The sequence below is a fragment of the Rhinatrema bivittatum genome, chromosome 5, assembly GCF_901001135.1.
Source record: "Rhinatrema bivittatum chromosome 5, aRhiBiv1.1, whole genome shotgun sequence".
NCBI classification, from domain to species: domain Eukaryota; kingdom Metazoa; phylum Chordata; class Amphibia; order Gymnophiona; family Rhinatrematidae; genus Rhinatrema; species Rhinatrema bivittatum.
Window position 1 is genome coordinate 25,953,854 of NC_042619.1, and position 25,266 is coordinate 25,979,119.

A 25,266-nucleotide genomic window follows, 5' to 3' on the forward strand; every position below is an offset into this window, starting at 1 on the left:
TATTATTATTACATATTTAGATAAAACTTTCCTGCCCACAACGACAAGAAACGTATGGTTTGAATTATGCCCCCGCTTGAATGTTTTCGTTTCATCTCTCCATATGGCAAAAACCTAATGGGCTCGATTTCAGAGTTTTCTTTCTTTCTCTCCTCCTTCTCTTCCCCCCAAAGTTTACGTCGTTAGGAAAGAAACAAACTAACAATAAAAATCAATTTCAAACCATCGCTAACCGATCTGCAGTTTTCAGGCAGCCCAAAGCGAATCCGTGCGGAAGGCCGGGGGGGGGGGGGGGCTGCGGAGCGCTAGGAGTGCAGAGGTTGACATCTGCCCGAGCCCCCGCCGGGCTGGAAGGGCATTTGCAGAAAGTGCCCCCAACCCTCCCCCCTACCTCATTAGCTCTCGTGCTGCAGCACGCACGCACGTGGGTCTCGGGCCCTAGCAGCCAGCGCTTGCACAGACAGACAGGCAGCTTTTATTTTAATCTCCAGGGGTCGTCCATCCAGCTGCAGACAACGCTGCCCCCACCCCAGTAAAACAAAAGGTAGGCTGCATGAATCTATATATATCTGGGTGGCACATGGGCCGATTATTTATTTTTTTTTTTTTGCTCTTAAAGGGGCCACCTTTTAAAGAACGAGTGAAAACTGGGTGTTGATGATCCAAAACCCTGACGCTATTTCCCCTGGCCGGCGAGGGCGGGGTTGTCCGGATTATGCAGCATCGGGTTTGACTTCACCTGGCATTTTCATACGGAAAGGGGGGGGGGGGGGAAAAGGTACTTGAGAAGCGCAGCATGAGCATAACTGGATGAAAACTCGGGCTTTTCCCAGAAAGGCCCAAATATATTATTTTCCCACGGCGGGCCTCCGGCTACGCTGGTTCTTTAGTCTCTCAGCCCCCGACTTCGCCTTTATCAAAGAACTGATAGGGGCAGTTAGTACGGGGGCATTTCTAATCACCTCTCTCTTGTTTTTATTTTCGGCCAGGCCTGGTTCTCTGCACTTATCTTTAACACTGCACTTGAAAAGCCCGATCCTCTGTATTACGGGCAATAGATCCAAGCAGGGGCTCCCTGCCTCGATCCTCCCTTCTCTCTGCGGAGGACGGGTGCAGGCTCACGGCTCCCACTTGGGCCTGGGATTCCCCCAAATTGCTCGGGAGGGAGCCCCTACTCGGTTTGTCTTAATGTATGGGCCTGGATTTAGGGATTACCGGGGGGGGGGGGGGGAAGACACCAGCAAAAACAAACAAAACATAAGCATCAGCTCTGAAGGAAAAAAAGCCCTTCGGTTCTTAGGCTGGAGCTGATATTGTACCAGCAGCGAAGCAGAAAGCTTGCAAAGTCCCTTGCGGCTCTTTACTAATAAAGCCATCGCTATGCAAGTGTCGCTCTCTCCGGCCCTCTCCCCCGATGCAGGCGCACAATGCAAAAGAAAACCGAGTTATACTCCAACGTAAAGGAGCCCGTTATAAGGCTCAGCCCGCCCGGCGTGCTCAGATGGCTTCTTCACTAGGGTCACGGGCACAGGTCGCACGGTTCACGGCGGTAGCCAGTACTTCAGTGTCTGCTGGAAACACTTTCGTCCCCCCCCCCCCCAGTAAATTATTTCTTCCTCGATGATCTCTCTCCAGCCCCAGAGAATCTACCTGCTACAGGAAAGAGAGGGAACAACCACGACCAGAGGGGCGGAAAGAAAAAGTAAGCTCTTCGGGGTCGGGAACCCGTGTACCTGCAGGCCTCCTTCCGCTCATCGGCGGTCGCCCAGCCCTGCAGTATCAGTTTTCCTTTGTTACAGACTTAGAGTCACATTAATGTCAGCGGAGATCCAGATTTCAACCCTCCCGGTATCATTTTCTCACCACGGCTCCCCCTCTCCCCCCCGAATCTGGTTCCATTATTCTGAAAGGTACTTCCCGCTAATTCCCACACCCCTGGCCCGGTTCAAGCCTGCGGTCCGGAAAGTTTAAGGCGGGGGGATTGCCGATGTCAGCGTATCACATCGCCGCCTATAAAAACGAGATTTAGGTGCCCCATAAAACTGTACAGATATATTTATGGCACGGTCTGGGCAAGTTATTAGAGAGGAGCAAGGAGAAAAAAAAAAGAGGGGAATGGGTGGACCGCATCCTGCAAACGGACAAATAGCGAGCGCCCCGCTGACTCCACGGTGGACTCTCGTCCCGGTCCCGTCCCGCTCCAGCTGCAGATTGAAAGATAAAGCTGTGCAACTCCCCGCGGCTTCCTAACTGGTGCGCAGGATCCTCCGGTTGCAAGGAGCAGAGAGCCCAAGGCCACTGCCCGGGGGCTTCTGCCGCCCCGGGCGATCTCTCTCGCGCGCCGCCGCCAGTTCCCCCCCCGAGTGCTTAAGGATTTCTGGCCGAGTCGCGCGGCTCCTCCGAACCACCCGCCGCCCGGTTCCCCTGCCGTCCCAGGGGGAGGCGACTTCAGCAAGGCGAGCGAGACAACCCGCGAAAGGCACCGGCCACTCGCTAGCCACCCCCGCCACCGCTGGCGAGCAAGCGGCTGCCCAGCCGGAGTCCCACACTTTCTCTCTCTCTCTCTTACCTTCCCGCCGGGAGCTTCGGCCGCGCGCCTCCTGCTCCCCGCCGGCACGATCCGCTGCAAGACCAAATCGCGAGGAGTGCCCGTCCTACCTCCAACACACCCTGCGGGGTCATCCGGTTAGAAAAGGGGGGGCGCGCGATCAGGGCTGGGCAAAGAGTTAAAGGAGGGGGGGGGGGGGGGACGGGACGGGACAAGATGCCCTCCTTCCTGGCTGGGATGGTGTTGCAGCGCTGCCAGCTGCAGGCTCCTCCGACTCCCCTCCTTTCCCTGCTTAAAGGAACCTGCTTATATCGGGTCCCCGAGGCTTTGATCTCCGGAGTGATGTCAGACCGCATTAGCATAACAAAGCGAGCTCCGGATCTGCAGCTTCAAACGGGATCAGCCAATGTTTGATCTGTTCAGCGAACAAAAAAATATATATATATATATAAATAAAGAAGTCGTGTGCTTGCTTTCCAACCCAACCCCCAAAGAAAAGATTAGAGAAAGCGCAGGTAGCTCCAGAGCTTACAGAGTGGAAAATTAGAAAACAATAGAAAGCACTTTCAGGGGACGGGTTATATAGTGAGTCGCATCAATTTGCTTTACCTGCAAAGCAAAGTTGAGAAATATTTCTTTGCATGCCTTCCCTTCCTTAAATATTTAATTGTGTGGGCCATAAGGCAAAAAAAGATCAGGGAAGCCCAAGTTTAGGAGGGTTAAGGTCAGAAGAATGGAGATTGACAGCAGTTTCCCCAGAGCTCATTTTTACATCCTCTTCCTGATTTAGTTACCCCAGGTTTGGACAACTATGGGGTAGCATTGAGTTATTCACATTTATATGTCACCAATGCCCAGGCCTGAGGCCGCTTACAGCAAAACACACACACACACACACAATATTTCACAAACATAAAACGTTTTCGTCCTGCATGAGCAGCAATGAGCCTGGCTGTAGCATTTTGCAGAAGGTTGTAAAGGTTTCGTTGTCAAGGCCGGAAAACCCAGATAGATCACCTTGGAATAATCCAGAGCTGTCATCAAAAAAAAAAAAAAAAGCCTGAACGACACAGCATAAATCTGCGGGTTGTCGTAAGGGTCTACGTCCCCGCGGCGAATGCAATTTATAAACCAGACACGATAACTTCGAACCGATTGTGAATCCCAGGCCCCATGCTTGGTGGAGGTGGAACTGCACCTCCGCTTTGGCTAAATTTAGGGCAAGCTTATCGTGGGTGAGCCATCGCCAAGCGGACACAGGGAGAGCGTGGAGGTCGTGTCAGCCCATGAGGGGGGGGGGGGGGGGGCAGAGGGATGCAGAATTGTGTATCATCCACGTCCGTTGCGAAACCCCTGGCAGAGATTAGACAGAATTTGTCAAATCGGTCTTAGATAAAATATTAAATGCAAAGGCGGAGGGCACCGAGCCTTGTGTCACTCCCGTGTTGCACAGCAAACCGTTTGGAGCTGCGCTCACCCATTCTTGCTTGCTGCTGTCTGCCACCTGAACATGACTGAAACTATTTTAGCGCCGTGCCGGATATTCCCACTTCTCTCAAGTGATATAAACAACATTTTATGGTCAACAGCGTCGAGGGGTAAACACCGTAGGAATGAGCCCTATAATAAAAGGGCTGGTTTTTTTAGGCGAGGGAAGAGTTATATTTTTTTTCCCTCCGTGTACCTTTCCTTTCTCAATATTTTGCTAGTGAATAAGATATAATAGGAAAAGAAAGGGGGGGAAGAGAGTCTTTCTTTAATGCACAAGGCCTATATTAATAGGGCACAGGTCCAGGGCCTCTCCAGCCTGCAGGAGCCCAAGATAAGGATGAGAGGCTTCCGTCTGGGCCATCCTCATAACCTACTCTTGTCTCCTCCAGCGGGGGCGTTGGAGGGATTCTCAGTCTCCGCCAAAAGGCCGAGAAGGGACCATTCTCAGCCCGCACGGAGATCTTAAGCCATGCACACAAAAAAAGCAGGGCGCGAGCCAGACTCCGCTTTCATTTGATCTGCAGGGAAGGCCCCGAGGGCACAGAAAGAGCGAGGCCACCCTACGGCGGCCGTTGGCGAGCGCTCGTTCGCCCTGCGGGTCTCCCTTTATACTTTGACCTGTTTACAGGTGGCCGGGGAAGCTGAAGAACAAACAGGTAGCAGGACAGCATAATTACCAGTTAATGATTAAGTAGAGTAAGCAGCTTGCATTGGCATACACACACACACTTAACCGGAAAAAGCAGGAAAGCCGCACTCCCATGTGCACCCCAGGAAGCAAAAATATCGAGCAAGGTGGCTTCTGCTTCTGTGTTTTTCATGTTCAGGAAATGCAACAAAAGTGGCTTTATTTTGCACAGCAGAGATAAACTACCACTGATCCTCTAATACCACCACATAGGAACCATTTATGTGCCCACCTCCCAGCACACATTTCAAACGCTACGTAAATTAACTTTGTGCAGCATCTGAGAAGATCACAATGTCCAAAATTATTGCAAGCAATTTGGAATTATTATTTGTATAGCGCATAGCAGATGTATGCAGAGCTGTGTAGCCAGGACCAGTGCAAGGGGATTAGGCACCCTAAGCACCTTCTGCAGCCCATTGCCCCCCCCCCCCCCCCCCCCCCCCCCCCCCCCCCCCCCCCCGGTCGCAGCCCCGACTCCTACCAAACAGGAATGGAGATTCGAATCCCCGCCCCTCTTTGCTGCTCATGCCCCCCTAATGGTCAGCGCCCCGGTCCCAGGCCTAGCTCGCCTACAGGCCTTACAGGCGCGCTATTACCCCTTACTGAATAAGGGGTAAAGCTAGCGCGTCGAAAACGCGCGGCAACCCCCCCCCCCCCCCCCCGAAACTAATAGCGCCCGCAACATGCAAATTATTCCCGTGCGATTCAGAAAGTAAAATGTGCAGCCAAGCCACACATTTTACTTTCAGAAATTAGTGCCTACCCAAAGGTAGGCGTTAATTTCTGCCAGCACCGGGAAAGTGCACAGAAAAGCAGTAAAAACTGCTTTTCTGTGCACCCTCCGACTTAATATCATGGCGATATTAAGTCAGAGGTCCCAAAAGTAAGAAAAAGAATTAAAAAAAAAAAAAAAAAAGAATTTAAAATCAGCTCGCGGGTTGAAAACTGGACGCTCAATTTTGCCGGCGTCCAGTTTCCGAACCAGTGGCTGTCAGCGGTTTTGAGAACCGACGCCGGCAAAATTGAGCGTCGGCTGTCAAACCCGCTGACAGTTGCCGCTCCTATCCGAAAAGAGGCGCTAGAGGCGCTCGCTCGCTCTCCCGCGACTTTTACTGTATCGGCCTGCTAGTGCTTCCGCCAGCCCTATGTGTAGCACTACATAATGGGCAGTCCCTAGGCCTTCGGGCTTACACTCTAGTCAAGACAGACAGAGAAACAGGACACACGACCGAAAACAAGTAAGAGGGCAGCGGGGTTCAGTGGAGGATTTGGGTTCATGTCGGGCCTGTAAAGATTTAAGGGGAGCCCAGGTTATGAAAGGTGCCACCCGATCCAGCTGCCTCTCTGCCGCTGCAGATCCAAAAGACTGATGCAGGAGGCCAAGCACCGTGCAGCTCCCATGGAGCTGGCACCTCTGAACTGAAATGTCAACACTGCCGCAGTTTCTCAGGGTGGGCCAAGACTGGAAAACACAGATTTTGCTTACATTACTTGTTATAGGTTGGCATAAAATTAATTAAATATATATCCATGGTGACAGTGATCCACAGCGCTAGGGATGTGCAGAGCAAAATTTTATGTTCATATTTTTTATGTCCGAAAGGGGGTCCCACTTGCGGCCAATATGGACATAAAAAAAATCCAATGAGTTGGGTATATGTACATATGTGCAAAAAAAAAATTTAAACCCCCTCACCCTCCTTAATCCCCCCCCAGACTTACCACAACTCCCTGGTGATCGAGCGAGGAGTGAGGACGTCATTTCTGCAATCCTTGGCGAGAAGCATGTGACGTCGGTGGCACGTCGAGTGACGCGGCGTCACGTGATTCCCGGCGAGTTCGCGCCGGACGGCTCGTTCGGCCCAAAAAGAACTTTTGGCCAGCTTGGGGGGGCCTCCTGACCCCCCCAAGCTGGCCAAAAGTTCTTTTTGGGCCGAACGAGCCGTCCGGCGCGAACGAGCCGGGAATCACGTGACGCCGACGTCACGTGATTCCCGGCAAGTTCGCTCCGGACGGCTCGTTCGGCCCAAAAAGAACTTTTGGCCAGCTTGGGGGGGCCTCCTGACCCCCCCAAGCTGGCCAAAAGTTCTTTTTGGGCCGAACGAGCCGTCCGGCGCGAACGAGCCGGGAATCACGTGACGCCGGCGTCACTCGACGTGCCGCCGTCACATGCTTCTCGCCAAGGATTGCAGAAATGGCGTCCTCACTCCTCGCTCCATCACCAGGGAGTTGTGGTAAGTCGGGGGGGGGGGGGATTAAGGAGGGTGAGGGGGTTTATATTTTTATTTTGGCTCAACAATCGCGATTTCCCACATATCGAACATATCTATGTTCGATATGTGGGAAATCCGATCGTTTATGTCGAATCAATTTTTTAAGTAAAAAAAAAATATGAGTTGCGTTTTACTAATGCGGTCAATCCGAATGCACACCCCTAGCGCTTGCAGTATCCCAATTTAGGGATGGAGAAATAAGGAGAGGATATATTTGGTTGAGCCTTATTGCTACATATTTAAGTGGGACTAACATGGCAACCACCTTATGCATCTTGGGAAGGCAAATATATTCAAATAATAACCAAAATCTATCCTCTCCTCCTCTACAGTTACCTATTTCTTTTCTTTCACTGGCTATAATCACGCTTCAGTAGCCTTCATTGGGCAGTTAGTGACTCCCATCTTTAATCAGATGGCAGTGAATTCAGATCTGATGGTTTTTATCTTTGCCTTTTGCAGAGTTCAAGGAGCTCTACAAGTCCCTGCGAGAAATGGCTTCCTTGCAAGCCGCTGTGACCCCTCTCATCAGCTTAAGAATTACCCAGGGATGGCAGGCGCACTTGATCTTTGCAGATCGCACTCCTCCCTTATTCAGATTTTCCCTTTCGGTGTGGGGCAATGGTTCCTCCTGCTGTTTTGGGCTTCCAGCTTCAAAAGCACCACCAGCCCCTTCCTGGGGCAAGAGTGCCACCAGCTTTAAATTCTCGTCTACCCTTGGGGCTTTTTCTCCATTTTTAATCCCCTTCCCTCCGAGCCCCCTTCCAATCTAACCCGGCCCTAGCAGCAGCAGTGCTTGACGGGGCCCCAGGAACCATGGTTCCATGGCCCCAGAGTGATCACTAGGCGTTGCTGTCTACAGTAGTTCTACCCCGTCTTTCTGAAAACAATGAAGGCAGCTTACAGACATTTGCATAGTAACAATAGTACAATCCACTTGTTAAAACCACACAAATCAACCACATGATGTGGCAGGATTTCACATATGACAATAACATATAGTGTGAAAGCCCCTTCTCCAAATCCCCTCTCTCACATACAAATTCAAATGTAATAAAACACATAACTCACTTTGTCAGTTGTGGATTACAGTCAAATTCCCAATAAGACATTAAATAGTTAGCAGGAAGTGACATCACCAGCAGGAAGTGAAAGTTAACGGCGGGGTTCCAAGGGGTGATTGTAGAGCCTAAGGCTGTCCAGCCGCATAAGGGTTAATGGATCCGTCCTCTAGAAACGTCTCCAGCTCTTTTTAAAGCTCCTCCTAGTGACTAGCCTTGACCACTGTCCGGCAGCAGATTCCATCATTTAATCATACGTTGACTGAAAAGTTATTTTCTAGAATTAATTTTGAATCTGTTACTAGTTAGTTCCTCCGACAACTTGTGCCATTCCAGTCAGGACTGCAGAACTATACTGAACGAGGGCATTTCTTGCTTGAAAGCAAGCTACTGAGTCCACCGGAAAGCCGAAGAGGTCTTGGCAGTCACGACCACACCAGTTTTGATCGATTGTCCTGTAGGTCAGTGAGAAGAGGTCGGGAGGCATATCGCACACAGCATGAGGTGTAGACTCCGCACGCCGGCTGGCTGCTGGCACGCGCTTCTCCGGGACAGCGAATAATGGCCGTCCCTGCCCCTCCCCTTCCCAGGCCTGACACTTCGGCGCATATCTGTGTATATAGTTGGTTTACTCATATTGATTTATATTTATATCTAGTTTTCACCCCCCTGTTTAATGTACTCTATTGGTTATATGTAAGGGCCCCGCCCAAAAGTTAATCTTGTTCCGCTGTTATATGTAAGGGCTCCGCCCAAAAGTTTTTGTTTTTTGTAAACCGATGCGATGTGTCAACTGATGTCGGTATAAAAGAGACCTTAAATAAAATAAAATAAATAATGGGGGTTGCGTGCGTGGCTGGACCCGCTGTAAAATGCGCGCGGCGTGCGCAAGACCTGGCCACACACGTAACCCCCGAAATAAAGTGCGCCCAGCCTAGCACACAGGTTTACAACACAGTTGGACGCCCATTTCGGACGCGCTAGACTAGCACCCGATGTAATAAGGAGATTAGCGCGTCCAAAACGAGCACCCAAACAAATGCATAGCCGATAGTGCTCATCACATGTAAATTCCCTGTGGATGAGGCTATTAGTATTACCCTCCGAAGCAGAAAATCGCCGGGCACCCAGCGCACACTTTTTAACGTGACAAATTTAGCTCTAGCCCCAGAAGTAGCGTAAAGTCAATCCGTGAGTCGAGGGCTCATGAGAAATTAAAAGATACAGTCCTCTGTGGTTCATCTTAGTATCATTGTGATTCTTAAATTTACTTCTTGCGGTGTTGAAAAATAAAGGTATACGGGCTTGATTTAAAATAAAAAATTCTGGGCGCACAGTGTACACGCATGTGCACGCACAGTATAGCAAGTGGTGCTTAGCTATGGGCGTCCAGCAACCTTAGCAAAATCAGCCAGCAGCGGGATAAAACGGACGCTTTTCCACCATGAATATGCATGAGATAAAATGTGCATGCAAATGTATTTCATGCATATTCATTGTGGGTATCCTGAGGACCGGACTGGCTGGAGGTCTTCCAGGACAGGTTTGGGAACCTCTATACTAAACCTTAGTTCCCTCACTCACGGCATTGCTATTTTCAAACTGTTTTTCTGTCATTTGGCAGACCCGGGGGCCGACGTACTAAAGTTTTCTCCTGTTTTGTGTCTACGGGAAAACGTTTAGGATACAGGAACCCCCCAGTCTCTTTCCCAATCCTTCCCACTCTACTAAATTTGAAAAAAAAAAAATTTTCCCAGTTCTATTTTTCTGAAACATATGAAAAACAGGTGATGGCCCTTTTTGTCAGATTGTATTTTGTGTTTTTACAGATTTAAAAAGCACCAACAATTTTAAAACCAAATCTAGCACACCATTTAGAGGTTAACCTCAAACAGGTACTTTGGTGTTTATCTATATTTTGATGTTTTTAAGAAAATCAGATTTAAAAAATTGCACTCTTCTTAGCCACATCAGCAAAAAAATAAAAAAGCTAAAAATGTGATTTTTTTATTTTTCTGATTTATAAATGGCCTTTCCAAAGGATTGCTCAAAGCAGTGTACAGAACAATATCCCCGATAAAATTGAAATCATAAACGCCAAATATAAATGGTTAAAGCAAGAGACATCAGTAATCTGAGCGCAAGCAATTCAGTTTGGCAGCCCATCAGCAGATTCTGCCACTGGTCCCAATGGGGATCAGAACAGATGTTTCTGGGCTGATGTTACGAGCTGCAGGAATGTGGATGTTAAGTACAGCGATACATTCTTCGTCTGGGACATACGTCTCGCAGGCCGGTCACACGAGGATGGCGACGCCGCAAAAGCGAATCCCAAATGCTGCCTGCTCTCTCCCAAACTGCAAAATCTTTCCATAAATATCAATCGGATTGTGAGAAAACGAAGAGCCATTTTATGAGCAGGGTCCAGTGACTTCCCTGGCAGCGAACCGAGTTCGATTTCTGAACCTGGCTCCTGCTGACTGGCTCAGATGGTGTCGGGGAAGGCATCGTCACTCAAGGGCGACACCCGCTGACCGGCTCAAGGGAGAAGTTGTGCTGGGGTCAGGAGGGGGAGCCACCGTCTGTGCCCATTCAGTCAGAGGCTGCCACCTCAGTGAGCAAAAGCCAGGGATGAAGGCCCATGAGGAAATATATTTGGGGGATTTTTAGCCTGCCTTTTGAAATGATGCTCTAGAGGGCATTATTGGAATTCAGGTATAATAAGTCCCTACCCAAATGAGCATGACATTAAAGTGGCTACTTGAGGCAATGGGAGATAAAACGATTTTGGGCAGATTTTCAAAGGCTACGCGCGTAACCTGAGGAAATCTGCCCCTGTGCGCGCCGAGCCTATTTGCATAAGCTCGGCGGTGCACGCAAGCCCCGGGACGCGCGTATGTCCCGGGGCTCGCAAAAAGGGGTGGTTTTGGGGGCGTGGCCAGGGGGCGTGGTGTCGGCTTGGGGCGTGTTCGGGGCGTGGCGGCGGTCCGGGGGTGTGGCCGGGTGCCCCGACACAGCGATCTGTGTCGGGGCCTGCCACGCCATCAGCAGGCGGCGCGCGCATGTTACGACTGCCCGGAGGCAGGCGTAACTTCCTGGATAAAGGTTAAGAGGGGGATTTAGGTAAGGCTGGGGGGTGGGTTAGATAGGGGAAGGTGGGGGGAGGCGGAGGGAACGGGCAGCACGCACAGGGCTCGGCGTGCGCAAGGGGGTGCACAAATGTGCACCCCCTTGCGCGCGCCGACCCCGGATTTTAAAAGATACATGAGCCTCGCGCATATCTATTGAAATCCGGCGTACTTTGTTTGCACCTGGTGCGCGAACAAAAGTACGCGCTCGCGCTTTCTTTTTAACTGTGCCCCTGTATGTGTTTGCATGCATTATTGTGTTTTGCTTGCAATATTTTTTTTTGTTGCGTACAAAATGAGCCCTGCAGAAAGTGCCGTGTGAAAGCTAAGCCACGGGAAATTTTGCAAAAGAAATTGCTTTGCAAAATCCTTTGATTACAGTTTCAGGTGTTCCCAGCCAGGGATGTGATTTTACTCTCTGCAAAGGAGACAAAGTTTGCAAAGATGCTTAAGTTGCCAAATGGTGTTTCCTTTTGCTAATGACGCACGTTAAGAGCCCTTCGCACGCCAAAGCCGGGAGAGCAGCCCGTGTCGCGGGCCGGCGCGCGCCGCCTGAATTTTAAGAAGCGTGCGAGCACGCGCGTAGCTCCCAGCACGCGCACAGATGGGGCGTGGGCGTGGTCCGGGTGGAACATGGGTGGGACATGGGCGCGTGAGTATTTACGCGTACAAGTACGCGCCGGGGTCCCCCACTGTGTCGCTTTCCTTCTGTGTAAGTATTAAAATAAAATAAAAAATAGGCGAGTCAGCGGGGTTTTAAGGATCAGGGTTAAAAGGGTAAAGAGGGAGGCTAAATAACGGGGGGGGTTAGGAAATCCAATCCGTGAACTGGGAGAGAACTGGGTAAAAGGGGTATTGTGTCTGCGTGCGTTGTTTTTAAAATCCCCTTCACGTACGCGGTAGAGCCGGCGTTTGGGCGCACATGCGCGCCCCCGTATAAAATTGTGCGCACATGCACGCGCGTACAGCCGATTTTATATGTTGTAAAACGGCCGCATCTCTGGGCGCGAGCCGGCGCACGCGCACACACGGGCGCTCGTGCGGCTATCAGAATGTTACCGTCTAAATGTTGCTTTACAGGTGAATTCTAAAAGGCGCGTGCGCGCCGTTAGGAGGTTCGTGCATATGTAGCACATGCGCGCGCAATCCCCAAAGCACAAAATATCTCACGTCGGACAAAAAAGGGGGCGTGGTGTGCGCATTCCGGGGCGGGGCCAAGAGATGTGCGCGTTAGTACGCACGTACCTGGATGCGCGCTCAGGTCTTCTAGTGCAGCGAAGCTTTACTTCTGCTGTTAAGGCTCTGTAAGTCCAAACACAGCTGTTTTCAGGCATCTCTGAGCTGTTGGAGGGGTGGGGGGGAGGCAGAACAAACCAGTGGGGTTAAGAAGACTTTAGTGGTAGACAGGGGCCAACTGGTGGGTGAACTGGTGAAACTGGGCATGGCGTGGGTGCACATCTGTTAAAAATTCCCCCACTTGCGCGGATCAAACCTGCTTGTAAGCAGCTGTGCGTACCCACTCGCAAAACTGGGTGCAGACGTACACGCGCCGGGGCTATTTTCTAACATACACGCGTATGTATGTGCATGTTAAAAAAATGGCCACGTATCCAGCGCGCACCCGTTCGAAAGTTACCATCCCAGCGTGTAAAGCTGCCTGTGTGACATTTACCTCCTGTTAGTGCACTGGCCTCAAATGCAAATTTATTTAATATGCCAGTTTTCTGCATAATCAAAAGGCTGACTTGCCCAGCGTGCGTCGGGCGGCGAAATGGGGTTTGAGCCCTAGTTTCCTTGGTCCCGAGCCCATTGCTCTGGCCTCTGGGTTACTCCTTCTGCCTTCTCCTCTGTGCGAGGAACCCCTAGTGCGTGGCGTTGGGGCGGGCGCCATGGGATGGAGCCCAAAGGGATGGGAGGAGGACTGCCTAGGCCCAAAAAATTAAAAGGCCTTCTATTTCAAACATAACAGTTTAAAAATGATGGATGACCGGTGAATTGCAAGACAAACACATCGCGAGGAATCTCAGCACGCTCCCGGGAGGAATCTGTTTGCATGCAGTTGCAGTCCTCATTCGTTCCATTGTGGTAAGCAATCAGGGGAATCCTTATTTCATGGTGCAGATCATTCAGTGGAAAACTTGCGTTTTCACTTTCGGCTTCACATGATCCCATTTTACCACTGAAATTGTTCATGATACATCAGAGGAAATAGCTACATTTAAAACACTGTCTGCCATGAACAATTTGACTTGTAACCAGAAATGTGTTCCTTTTACTGTAAAATTTGCTTCTAGCACATCAATTGCAGAACAGGTTAAGATCAGAAGCAGCATTTAACCATTTGTTATTGTTTGGTGTGTGTGTGTGTGTGTGTTCACAGCGAATATCCCTTTTGACTTTCTGTGTATTTGGTTCCCGCCTCCTTCTAGGACCGGGTATGTGGTCTGTACATGAATGGGTCATCAATCCAGTCCTCAAGACCTCCAAATAGGTCTTATTATCAGGGTTAACAAAATAATCCAAATTAGCCAGATGAATAACTCCACTGTCCATAGCTACGTTTCAGGAATATTCACTGGAAAAGCCTCTAAAATCTGATCTATTTGGATGCTCTGAGAAAGAGATGCAGGGAGCTCTGCTACCCTGAAATATTGTACAGAGTTCATGAATGTTTTTAAACTCAGGGTAATCTTCATTTCTTCCGACTGTACTAAACTGAACTCATTCAGTCTGACTCACAAGGATATAGACCTTCTGTCCACAGCATGTAGCACGGAGGGGCAGACTAATATGAAAAATACATAAACAGTGTCAAGCTGCACTGAAAACCTCTAATGATTTTGTCTTGGCTTTTATTCCTAAAATTGAAAATCCCTGCTTTTCAGTTCAAGCACACTTTAAATTTTTAAAGGAGGAAATCAGGATTGTGTTACACACTGCTTAAACATTTTTGCACGTGCGCATGTGTGTGTGTGGTGTGGTGGTGGTGGGGGGGTGCGCAAAGGCCAGGCAAGGACACAGGGGAGGGGGACCCAGAGGGAGTGAAGGATGGGGAGGAGGAGGTAAATATTTGAGGAGTTGCAATAGGCATGTAGCGGGGTTTCTGGGTCCCTCGGCTGTCTATAGTGATCCTGATTCTCCCCTCGGTCAGAGATCTCCATTTGCTCTTTGTCACTGCTAGTTTTCTCAAGCATCCTCTGAGATCGTGGTATCCAGGAGAGTTACCTATTAGATACCTATTGCGGCCTGCAGAAAATCCAGCCCTCCTGACTCTCCTCTGCCTCTCACAGATCTTGTTCCCCGGCCACCATGCTAGACTGTCAGCTCTGTTCTGATGATGACACAGAAAGAGATAAAAAATGCATCCAACAGTCAGATACGTTAACAAAAAAATCAGTGGAGCACATGCTTGGAATGTGCCATTAAAAAACACCCACTATTGTAAGTAATAAAGAAAAAAATGCTAGGAATTGCACAGGACACAAGCAGACGTCCATAGCACGTACCCAAGGGTTCACAATGCCCAGTTTTCTAAAGGCTGCGCTTACTTGTTAGGTGAATTTACGACGGCGTTCACAATGGAATTGGGCAGCTGTTTCACCACATGCAGTCCATGTGAATACTCTCTTCAGATTTTCATGATAAGGAGGTAAGTGCGAGGAACGTATTTTGGGTTGCTTTGCGCATGCTCAAATACTTATTATTTATCAGATCTTGAAGATGCTACTTTTAGTGCTCCTTATGCTTTTAAGTTTCCGTGGTATGACTTTGGCAGTTTAAATAAATGCTTTCACGTTTGCACAAAATTACTTGTTGAGCGGGGCAGCTCTATAAAATCACGATCACGTTAGCGTTGAATGCTCTTCAGAAAATTGTGCCGGAGTGAATCACGGCAGGCGGATACAATTCTGGCAGCACATGACACTTGCATAATGAGCTTTATAGAAGAGCAATCACCTTTTCATTCTTTAGAATTTAACGCACTACAAAGATTCATGCGGTCATTCCCAGGACGATTTGGCCTGGCGAGTACATTTCTGACACCCGGGCTGCATGAAAGCTCCTGAAGGAGGGAGGGAAGGGCCGGACACTTATTAAATGCTTCCCCACTCATCAGCTGGGTGAACTGAGGCACGGAGGGCTAAAGTGACCTTTTTTCAAGGTCACACGGGAGGGGGAGACTCCAACTCACAATGAAGTCCAAGGCCTTAACAACCTAGACCCAGTGTCCTCTTCGAGTCACCTGCCTTTCTTTCTAGGTCATAAGTGTTAACCCTTTCTTGGCGGTTGGCACATATCCTGAAGGGCCATAAAGGAGTTTATAACTGGGGCTCTTCTCCCACGTCTCATTCCCCTTTCCTGAGTCCCCAAGTGGGGGTCCTTTCTGTGGGGGTGAAGGCTATAACCTTCGTGGCCCAGGTAATGTTCTCCCAGGTGTGTGTGTGTGTTACCGTAGCTCTTTGGGACAGGGACACTTACAAACCAGGCAGGACTCACTGGATGGGTGTTCAGATGAAAGTTTATTGTAGTTCCTTGTAAAAGGCTCAATAGAAGCAAAACATTTAAAAGGAGCGCGCGACCCCCTAACCTAACCCTACCTGTCCCTAATTTTTCAATTTTAATACTTACTGCTCCCCGGGAGCAGATGTAATCTCCGGTGCGCGCTGTCCCGGCCCATCCCCGCCCCTCCCCAGCCAGGCCACGCCCCCTCGGCCCACCCCCCTTTTGCGGGGCCTGGCACTTCAGCGCGTAACGGGGGGGGGGTTAGGCGCGCGGCTGGGCCCGTTCTAAAATACGGGCGGTGCGCTCAAGGGCCGGCCACCCTGGTTTTTTTACACGTGGGGCCAGTTAATTCCCATTGTTCCCAGATTCACTTCAGACAGGATCCGAATGCTCTCTACCGCTGTGGATGTCTCCCTCCAGGCACGGGGCTTGGCACGTGGTAAGGAATGCTGCCGATTATCCCGAGGTGGCTGGGGAATCCTAGCAGTGACTCGATCCTTTCCCACAGTACCTGAGGTCCATGTTGAATCCTGAACTTCACCTGGAGTGTCCTGGGGTGGAAGCTCTGGTTGGGGGGGGGGGGGGGTGTTTCCTGATGTTTCTCCCTTGACGAGTCCTCTACAAAAGACAGAAGCTGGCCTCCCGGGAGGAAAGGCCTGTGCGGGAGATGATGAGAGAGCGTCTAAGCATTTTGGTAGCATGAACTGAAAGAGAGGAATGGATTTAATGATGTTAAAGAGGAAGAGCCGACACACTTTAGCAGTGCTTTGGATGTGCGCAGCGAAGGAGACGAGACAGATATCGAAGAGGACCCCAAGGCCACAGGCCGATAGAACTGGGAGGATGAGATACCATCCACAGAGAAAGAGTGAAGAGGGGACGTCGTGGCTGTAGGGAGAGAGGAAAGAAGACGTTTCATGCTGGCCGTGTTAAGTTTACGGTTGCAGCAGGACATCCCGGCGGCGATGCCATGCGAGAAGGCTGAAATTCAGAACGTGATTTTTGGTGAAATTTCTGGTGTAGAAAGGTGGATCTGGGGGTCATCAGCAGAAGAGTGGCACTGAGAGCCATGGGAAGAGATCAGAGCACCCAGGGAAGAAGTGTAGGAAGAAAAGGGGGACCAGGGCAGAGCCTTGAGGCACATTGGAATAGTGGTGGAGGAAGAGCTGCCAGAGGATACAGTAAAAATACGATGGGAGACAGTAAGAAGAAAACCGAGACAGAAAAGAAGGCCCAGGACAGCCTCCTGTTATCTCCCTCCCTTGTCATCACCACTGTGCTTTCTATTTAAGGCTGTCAGCTGGCTCCATATTTTTAAGCCGTGAGGAAACAACAAAGAAATAGATGCCCAAGGAAATCTTTGCCAAATCTTTATTGGGTGGAGACGTGTTCATTAAAAATTTTTAATGAACACGTCTCCACCCAATAAGTGATAACATGAAACCCACCACCTTACGTAGCTACAGCAAGTACTGCATATAAAATCAGTGCATGCACAGCTACACAGCGCGTTAGGATTCTTATACTCTACAGCAAACACTGACAAATGGCATTATAGTAAGAAAAGAAAGAGGATTGTATTAACATGGAAAAGTGAGGAAAATCAAGTTGCAAGATATGAACGAAAAATCACTAGCCCTTCTCTGTATCTGAGTTCAGTTCACTTGTGAAATACTTCAAACTCCCACCTAAATTCTGGCCAGAACAATAACAGAAGTTCTCAGTTAAGTCTCACGCGAGATCTGTTTTCTTTTTCTTTAGACAAGCTGCTCCTCCACTGTGTGCTTGATGAAGCTGAAGCTTGACATCCTGTGCTCAGTTCAGATGTAGGGTGCAACTTGCTTCAAGAGATTGGAAGTCCTGGTTCTCACAAACAAAAATATAAATTCCCTCTCTATATAAAATTGTGACAATTCTTCCGAATTGCCCTGTAACTAAGTCAACTTGATACTGAATGTATGCAGATACTATTCTAAATACTGCCCTTCTAGCTATAAATGAAACAAAAGGTGCGGAAATACTTGAAACTCACACTTTTTTCTCTCACTACAAAATAACAATCCACTGCTTTCTCGGCACTGCTATATAATTACTATTCTACAGACTATGGCTATGAGGAACGCTCCCATCTATCTGCAACTGCTCTTTCATTTGTGAAAGGAGCCGTGTGGCTGGGGTAGGAACCTCACCTCATTGTTTTGTCTTTCTGTCTTTTCCTCACTCTGCCTGTGTGACTGTACACAAAAGTCAACCTTTCTTTTATACCTAATTTAAAAAGTTCATTAGCAATCGATCCCCTGCTCCTCATTGGTTCTGGTCCGGGGTTACACCCCAAAATTCTGATTCCAAGAACTGCCATAGGTTCATTCAACTCAAATTTTTCCGTCTGTGGAAATATCCATTTAGCCTAGCAATTGTAGGCAGGTCCACTTGGTGTCACTGCAGATCAGGGGATAATAACACTGGCTTCCAGTGTTATTATCCCCTGCCCCCCCTTGTAATGGAGGCAGAGGGTAATTTAACATTTGCATAGGTGAGAAGGACTTCTGTAGGCTTCAGAGGAAAGAATTTGCATTGGCCCCTCTCTGGACCAACCAACAAAGGTACCGCTATGTAATTCACACGTCACCATTTGCTTTTAGTGTTTTTCCCTGGAATTTTTTTCTTTTTCACTTCGGAGAATGAACGGGGGGGGGGGGGGAGGGGTTCTCCCCTTTGCAATTTAATTCATCTTTGCTAGTCAGAGCAGAGAACAATGTCTCAAGCGTCTGGCTTGCATTATATTAATGAGGGATGAGTCGGAGTTAGAGGGGGTGGGGAGAAAAAGGAAAGGTGGAGAGAGAGAAGAAGGCGTGGGGGGATGGGTGAAAGAGTGAGAAAAAACGAAAGAAAAGCTAGGGAGCAGAGAGAAGAGAAAGATGGAGAGAGGGAGGGAGGAAATCAGAGCTCAAGTCCCTGCTGGTGGCAGGAGGAAGAGGTACCCACAGGTGGAAACCGCTCGGGGGAAAGAGGGGGGTTGGGGGTGGCAAGCTGGGGCATCTGTCATAGGGGATGTAGAGACGGGAAGTTTTCCTTATATTTTTCTCTGGCTTGTTTTGCTTTTCCCATTCTTTTTTTTTTTGGGGGGGGGGGGGATTCATTATATTGTCATGTCTATGTACTGCCCGCTATCTTTAAACTGGCTATAAAAGTTACAATAAGAACAGGTCCCAGGTCCTTCTGTGCAATTTAAAATTAAAAAAAAAAAAATCCTGGCCAGTGCCAACCTCCCAGTTAAGCTACCATTAAAATTATTTGCTAGCCTCATTCAACCTTTTTTTTCCTATATGGCTAATGAGCGTGAAGTCCGGAGTCTGTACGGGAAGGGACAGAATCTCGACATAAACCCTGCGCCTCCAGCTCTGTGGCCGTGCATGTTGCATTGTAACTCACTGCAAATGCCGGATGCATGCGGGCTGTACATTTTTACCATAAACTAAGCAATCTGCAGCCACAGAGCACTCCCCTCCTCCCCTCAACAACAGACCTGAGATGCTGACCCTTACAACTCGCCGTACAAAATATATATTTATATTTACAAATTCCGTCGTCACCTCAGTGAGAGCAAAACAAACACCTTTCATTAGCAGGCACTTTATGAAGTAGCGCAAAACCCTGCAAAAAAAAAAAAAAAAAGGACAGAACCTAATGTAGCAAACCCGCCGTACCATAACAGCACTAACGTCCAGAACTCAAACAGCAATAACCTCACTTTTGAAAAAAGACAGCACTGCAAGTATTACACGGCCCCCTAGAATACCAATACGCCTCCTTCCTGGGAAATAGAACGTACCGGGCTGCTACAGATCCCTACACAAGAACTACAGGCTATCAAAATCCCTCGCCTTGTTCATCACACATGGAGAGCACAGACAGACCCCCCTTGCCTAATAGAGAATAAAGGATCACAAATTAGAATGAGAAACATGCAGACAAAAAGTGATCTGGAAAACCCAAGAAGCCAGTGTAGTACTGGAGAAAGAGAAACAGAAATGCATTTCCACCTGTACTTTGCAAAATACAAACCTAGAAGAGATGCACATTTCCCAGGGCTGACATATTACGATTTCCAACATCTGAAAGACTTTTTTTTTCTTTTCTGTCTTTGTTGTCTGGGCATTGTTTTCCTAACTGAGCTGGCCTCGCTCTCTCTTTTCCACCATCCTGGTTTTGGTCTTCTCCTGCGTTCTTTTCTTTTCCAGGATTTCCTATCCATCTTCCATTTCTTCTCTCATTTGTCTTTTTCCTTCATTTTCTCCATTTCACTCTGATATTATTTCCTTTTGCTCTTTTTCTCCATTTCTCTCTTCTCTGCCTCTCCATCCACTCATAACTAGATGTTACTCCTAATTCTCCCCTTCTCTTCTCCTCCAGTTCAGAGTCTCCCTCTTCTCACTTCTCACCTACCAGGTTTTCATCTGCCACTCCAGCCCCTCCCCAGCCATCATCCTCCTCCCCCACATCTCCTTCCCGTTTCCTATTCCCCCTCTGTCTTTGGCCCGCACTCTAGACCCCATCTCCCTTCTCTTTACTCACCCCCTCCTCGGCTCTCGTACTATCACTCACCCCTTCCTGGCATCCAGCCCCTGTCTTCCTTTTTTTATTCCCTACCCAGCTTTCCATTCTCCCTTTCATTTCCGCCCCAGTTCCATCTCCACCCTCTTTCACCCCTTCACAGATCTCACCCTTTTCTCTGCCACTCACCTCCTCCACAATCCTATCTTTACACTGCCTTTCACCTCCTCCCCTTCCTCCACAGGCTCTTCCTTCTCTTATCACCATTCCCCCTTCTTCTAAAAGCTATCCCCTTTCTCGCCTCTCCCTTCCTCCCTCCAGACTCTTCCCTGATCCCCACCCGTTTCCTCCAGAGGTTTTTCCCCCCCATTACCACCTTCGCTGCCCTCTATTAGTGCTTCCCACCTCTCCTTCCTTTCTTCTAGAGGCTCTTACTCCCCCTTCACTCCTTCCCTCCATCCAGAGGCTCTTTCCCCCATTTCCACCTTCCCTGCCCCTCTATTAGCGCTTCCCACCCCTCCTTCCTTCCTTCTAGAGGCTCTTAAGAACATAAGAACATAAGAAATTGCCATGCTGGGTCAGACCAAGGGTCCATCAAGCCCAGCATCCTCTTTCCAACAGAGGCTAAACCAGGCCACAAGAACCTGGCAATTACCCAAACATTAAGAAAATCCCATGCTACTGATGCAATTAATAGCAGTGGCTATTCCCTAAGTAAACTTGATTAATAGCAGTTAATGGACTTCTCCTCCAAGAACTTATCCAAACCTTTTTTACTAACCACATCCTCTGGCAACAAATTCCAGAGCTTTATTGTGCGTTGAATGAAAAAGAAGTTTCTCCGATTAGTCTTAAATGTGCTACTTGCTAACTTCATGGAATGCCCCCTAGTCCTTCTATTATCCGAGTGTGTAAATAACCGAGTCACATCTACTCGTTCAAGACCTCTCATGATCTTAAAGACCTCTATCATATCCCCCCTCAGCCGTCTGTTCTCCAAGCTGAACAGCCCTAACATCTTCAGCCTTTCCTCATAGGGGAGCTATTTCATCCCCTTTATCATTTATAAGCTGCGTCAGTTGACGAATACCATCTGTCTACACTAAGGAAAACGAAGAAGCAAGAAGGCTGTCTTCCTATTTGTGTTGCCTGCCATATTAGGGCTTCTTGGCCTGTCCTGGCTTCTAACCTGTGTCAGTGCTGCTCAGATGCTCAGGGAGAGTTGTTCCCCTCGGATTTTGCTAAGCCGGGCTCTTTCTATTCTGATGATGGGTTGGTCACGGCTAGCAAGGCCTCCTCCTCCATTTGTACAGAGACTGCAGGGGAGGGCAGGGGAGGAAGGAAGGAGGAAGAGAGATCGAAGAAAAAAAAGAGAAGAATGGGAGAGAGAGAAAATGCATAGGAGGTGAAAGGGAGAGATAGATGGGAGAGAGCAGAAGGGGGGAAAGAGAAGATGGCTAGAGAGGAAATGAGGGGGAGGAGAGAGAGAGGGAAAGGGAGGAGCCCCTCCTGCAGCCCCCGCGGCACAGCTCATCCTGCTGTTCATCTTCCCTGCAGACGCGAAGGCGCTGCCGGGTCCTGGGGAAGTTTAAATTAGTGGGTCCTCTCCCTTACCCTTGCTTTTAAGAAAATGTCATGTGTATTATCCATGATTTTCAAAAATGCAGGTAATAAAGTACTGGTTATGTTCCACTTCACCTTTCATTATTTCTTGTTATACTTAACAACTTTTTTTTTCCTGGCTTTTTAGTTTTTCAAGCTCATCAGTGATGTTGCTGCAGTAGATCAGCTTCAAAATGTAATTCTCTAATGCAGAGCTTTCCAAACTTTTCATGTTGGTGACACACTTTTTAGATAAACATAATTTCGGGACACAGTAATTCAGTCTACTAGCAAACCAGAGGTTAAAGGTTAAACGAACGAAACGTATTTCGACAATTTATGTATATTTCCTTAAATATATACATAATAAAATGTTTCACGACACAACCTATCTTGTGAAAACCTTTTATATTAAAAATATATAATATTCCAAGATTAATGTTATTGTTCTAATTTATGAATAACAATAATAAAACAAAGTTATTGTGTTATTCAATTTACCTCTTTAATGAGATATATGAGCTTGATGGGATGAACACAGATTTTGAATATTTGGTGTTAATAAGAAAGTCCAAAGGGTATTCTGCATAATTTTAAAAAGCTGGCCAGTTTCACACTATAAAATTATTTGATAGCCTCATTCAACTAATTCTATATGGCTATGAGAGTGAAGTCTGGAATTTATAGGAAGGGACAGAATGTCAATATAAATCCTGCACCTCCAGTTCTGTAACTCTGTGCATCCACTGAAATTCCCCCAAACAATAGAGCTTGGATGTTTCCCTTACAGCTCATCATACTAAAAGATATTTTCAAATTTTGGTGTCACCTCACAGTAACAGCAGCACAAACACCTTCCACTGCCAGGCACATTGTGAACTAACACAAAACCCCACAAAAAAGACACTCAAAATCTATACTGCAATCCCATTGTAACATAACAGTAATAACACCTAGGACTCAAACAACAATAACCCTACCTGTGAAAAAGCAAGGGTAAATATTACACTGTGTCCTAGAATACCAATACACCACCTACTGAGGAAACAAAACAAACCCGATTGCTATAGATCCCTATGCTAGCAGAATCTCTCATCATGGTCACACACACACACAGAGCAGAGACAGACCCTCACCAAATACAGAATACAAAATAAAGGAGCACAAATTAGACAAAAACTGAAATGGAAACCCCAAGAAGCCAGACTCTGTGTATTAATAATGGAAAAACAGAACCACCATTCCTCATAAAACAAATAAAATCAAGAAACATAAAGCATCAGTTATAATAGTAAAACCATACTAATAAAAGAATATTTTAAAACTACTGATAAATAGAATTTCTATTAATTTAAATCCTATACATTTTTTACAATTTCCCAAACACCAATAAAATATTTCAAAACAGCACATATATCAAATAACACACAATAATTAAAACTAATAAGGATTTTAAAAAGCCCCTGCTGTCCATACATGGGAGCTCTTTATTTCCAGTCACCCTGATATTGTCGAGGATTAGGAGGTTATCCTCTCTCTCTCACACATACTCACATGTCCATTCTCTCTCACACATACACTGTCACATACATACACATTCATGCTCTTATACCCAACCATAACCTCTCGCTCTCACAGACACTGACACACTCAGGCTCTAAGGCACTCTCTCCCCCTCCACACACACCCCCACACAAACTCTTACTCCCCTGGATTTTCTCATACACACTCATGCTCTCACTCTCACTGGCTCCCTCACATACACACAAACACACACTCCCAGGCAAGCTCCCACTCGTTCTCACACACACACACACACACACACACACACACACACACACACACACACACAGGCAAGCTCCTAGTCATTCTCACACTGAACCCCAGGCAGGCTCCCATTCATTTTCACACCACTCCCTCCCCATCCCCCAGGCATGCACACATTCATTCTCACACACACAGACCCCCAGGCAGGCACCAATTTATTCTCACACACACCCATACACCACAAACAGGCAGGCACATATTCTCACACATACAAACCCCAGGAAGACACTCATACATTCTCATTCACAGACACACCCTCAGGCAGGCACCCATGCATTCACACACATACACCGCCAGGCAGACTCCCATTCATACACATGCACACACTAAAGGCAGACACCCCCTCTCTTTCTTTTGCCAGCAACCTCAGAGCCTCTCTCATTCTTCTGCTGCCACTGTCACTGTTGCTGTATGGCTATTGCGGAGGTGCTGATTGCTGCTATAGGCACTGAAGCCCATTCTGCTGCCTCCTCTCTGCAGGCCCCATGGGCTTCCACTTCCTCTATGCTGATCTCGTACATTGTGAGATCCGCATAGAGAAAGTGCTACTCTTGCACATTCCCAAAGATTACATGTGCCAATCAGTAAAAAGTATTTTTTTTTTTACCTTTGCTGTCTGATCTTAGTTTTCTAATCGGTTGGTCATAGGCTTTTTTGTTCCACCTCCCCTTTCTTATTTTTTTGCCAATTCCTTTCATATTGTCTTTTTTTCTATTTCTTTTCTCTCCATCTATCTTCTTCCCTCAAACATACAGTCAGGTTCTCATTCTCACATGCTCTCTCTTTCACACACACACAGGCTCTCACTCTCACATGCTCCCTCTCAGACAATCATTCATACACACAGGCTCTCACTGTCACATGCTGTCTGAGTCTCACACACACAGGCTCTCTCTCACTCCCACATGCTGTCTTGCTGACGCACAGGCTCTCACTGTCACATGCTCTCTCTCATACAATCATTTATATATACAGGCTCTCACTCTCACATGCTCTCTCTCATACAATCATTCATACACACAGGCTCTCACTGTCACATGCTCTCTCATACAATCATTCATATACACAGGCTCTCACTCTCACATGCTCTCTCTCATACAATCATTCATACACACAGGCTCTCACCGTCACATGCTCTCTCTCATACAATCATTCATACACACAGGCTCTCACTGTCACATGCTCTCTCTCATACAATCATTCATACACACAGGCTCTCACTGTCACATGCTCTCTCATACAATCATTCATACACACAGGCTCTCACTCTCACATGCTCTCTCTCATACAATCATTCATACACACAGGCTCTCACTGTCACATGCTCTCTCTCATACAATCATTCATACACAAAGCCTCTCACTGTCACATGCTATCTCTCTCACACACACGCAGGCGCTCACATGCTGTCTCTGCAAACATGCAGGTCCTCACTCCCACACACAATCTCAAATCTCATGCACGCACTCTACGGGCCCTCAGCCTCTCTCTTACCTCTGGGCCTCCTCTTCACGGGTCGCTGCAGGATGGGCTCTGCAGTGGCCCTGATTTCGGGCCGATCTGCGGCTGCGGCGGCTCTGATCTTCTC

At 48.0% G+C, this 25,266-nt stretch overlaps 1 protein-coding gene and 1 long non-coding RNA gene across 3 annotated transcripts in view; one reads left to right on the top strand and one right to left on the bottom strand.

Moving 5' to 3' along the window:
- LOC115091871 (protein Wnt-11) overlaps positions 1-2,806 on the bottom strand; it is a 104,295-nt gene extending 101,489 nt beyond the window's left edge. For both annotated transcript variants that reach the window (XM_029602153.1, XM_029602152.1), the window contains exon 1: positions 2,570-2,806. The gene's annotated coding sequence lies outside the window, so the exon portion shown is untranslated. The remainder of the gene's footprint in view (positions 1-2,569) is intronic.
- The window catches only part of LOC115091872, a 58,641-nt gene continuing 33,820 nt past the window's right edge, over positions 446-25,266 (top strand). Inside the window, exon 1 of the long non-coding RNA XR_003856833.1 lies at positions 446-544. This is a non-coding gene — a long non-coding RNA (uncharacterized LOC115091872). The remainder of the gene's footprint in view (positions 545-25,266) is intronic.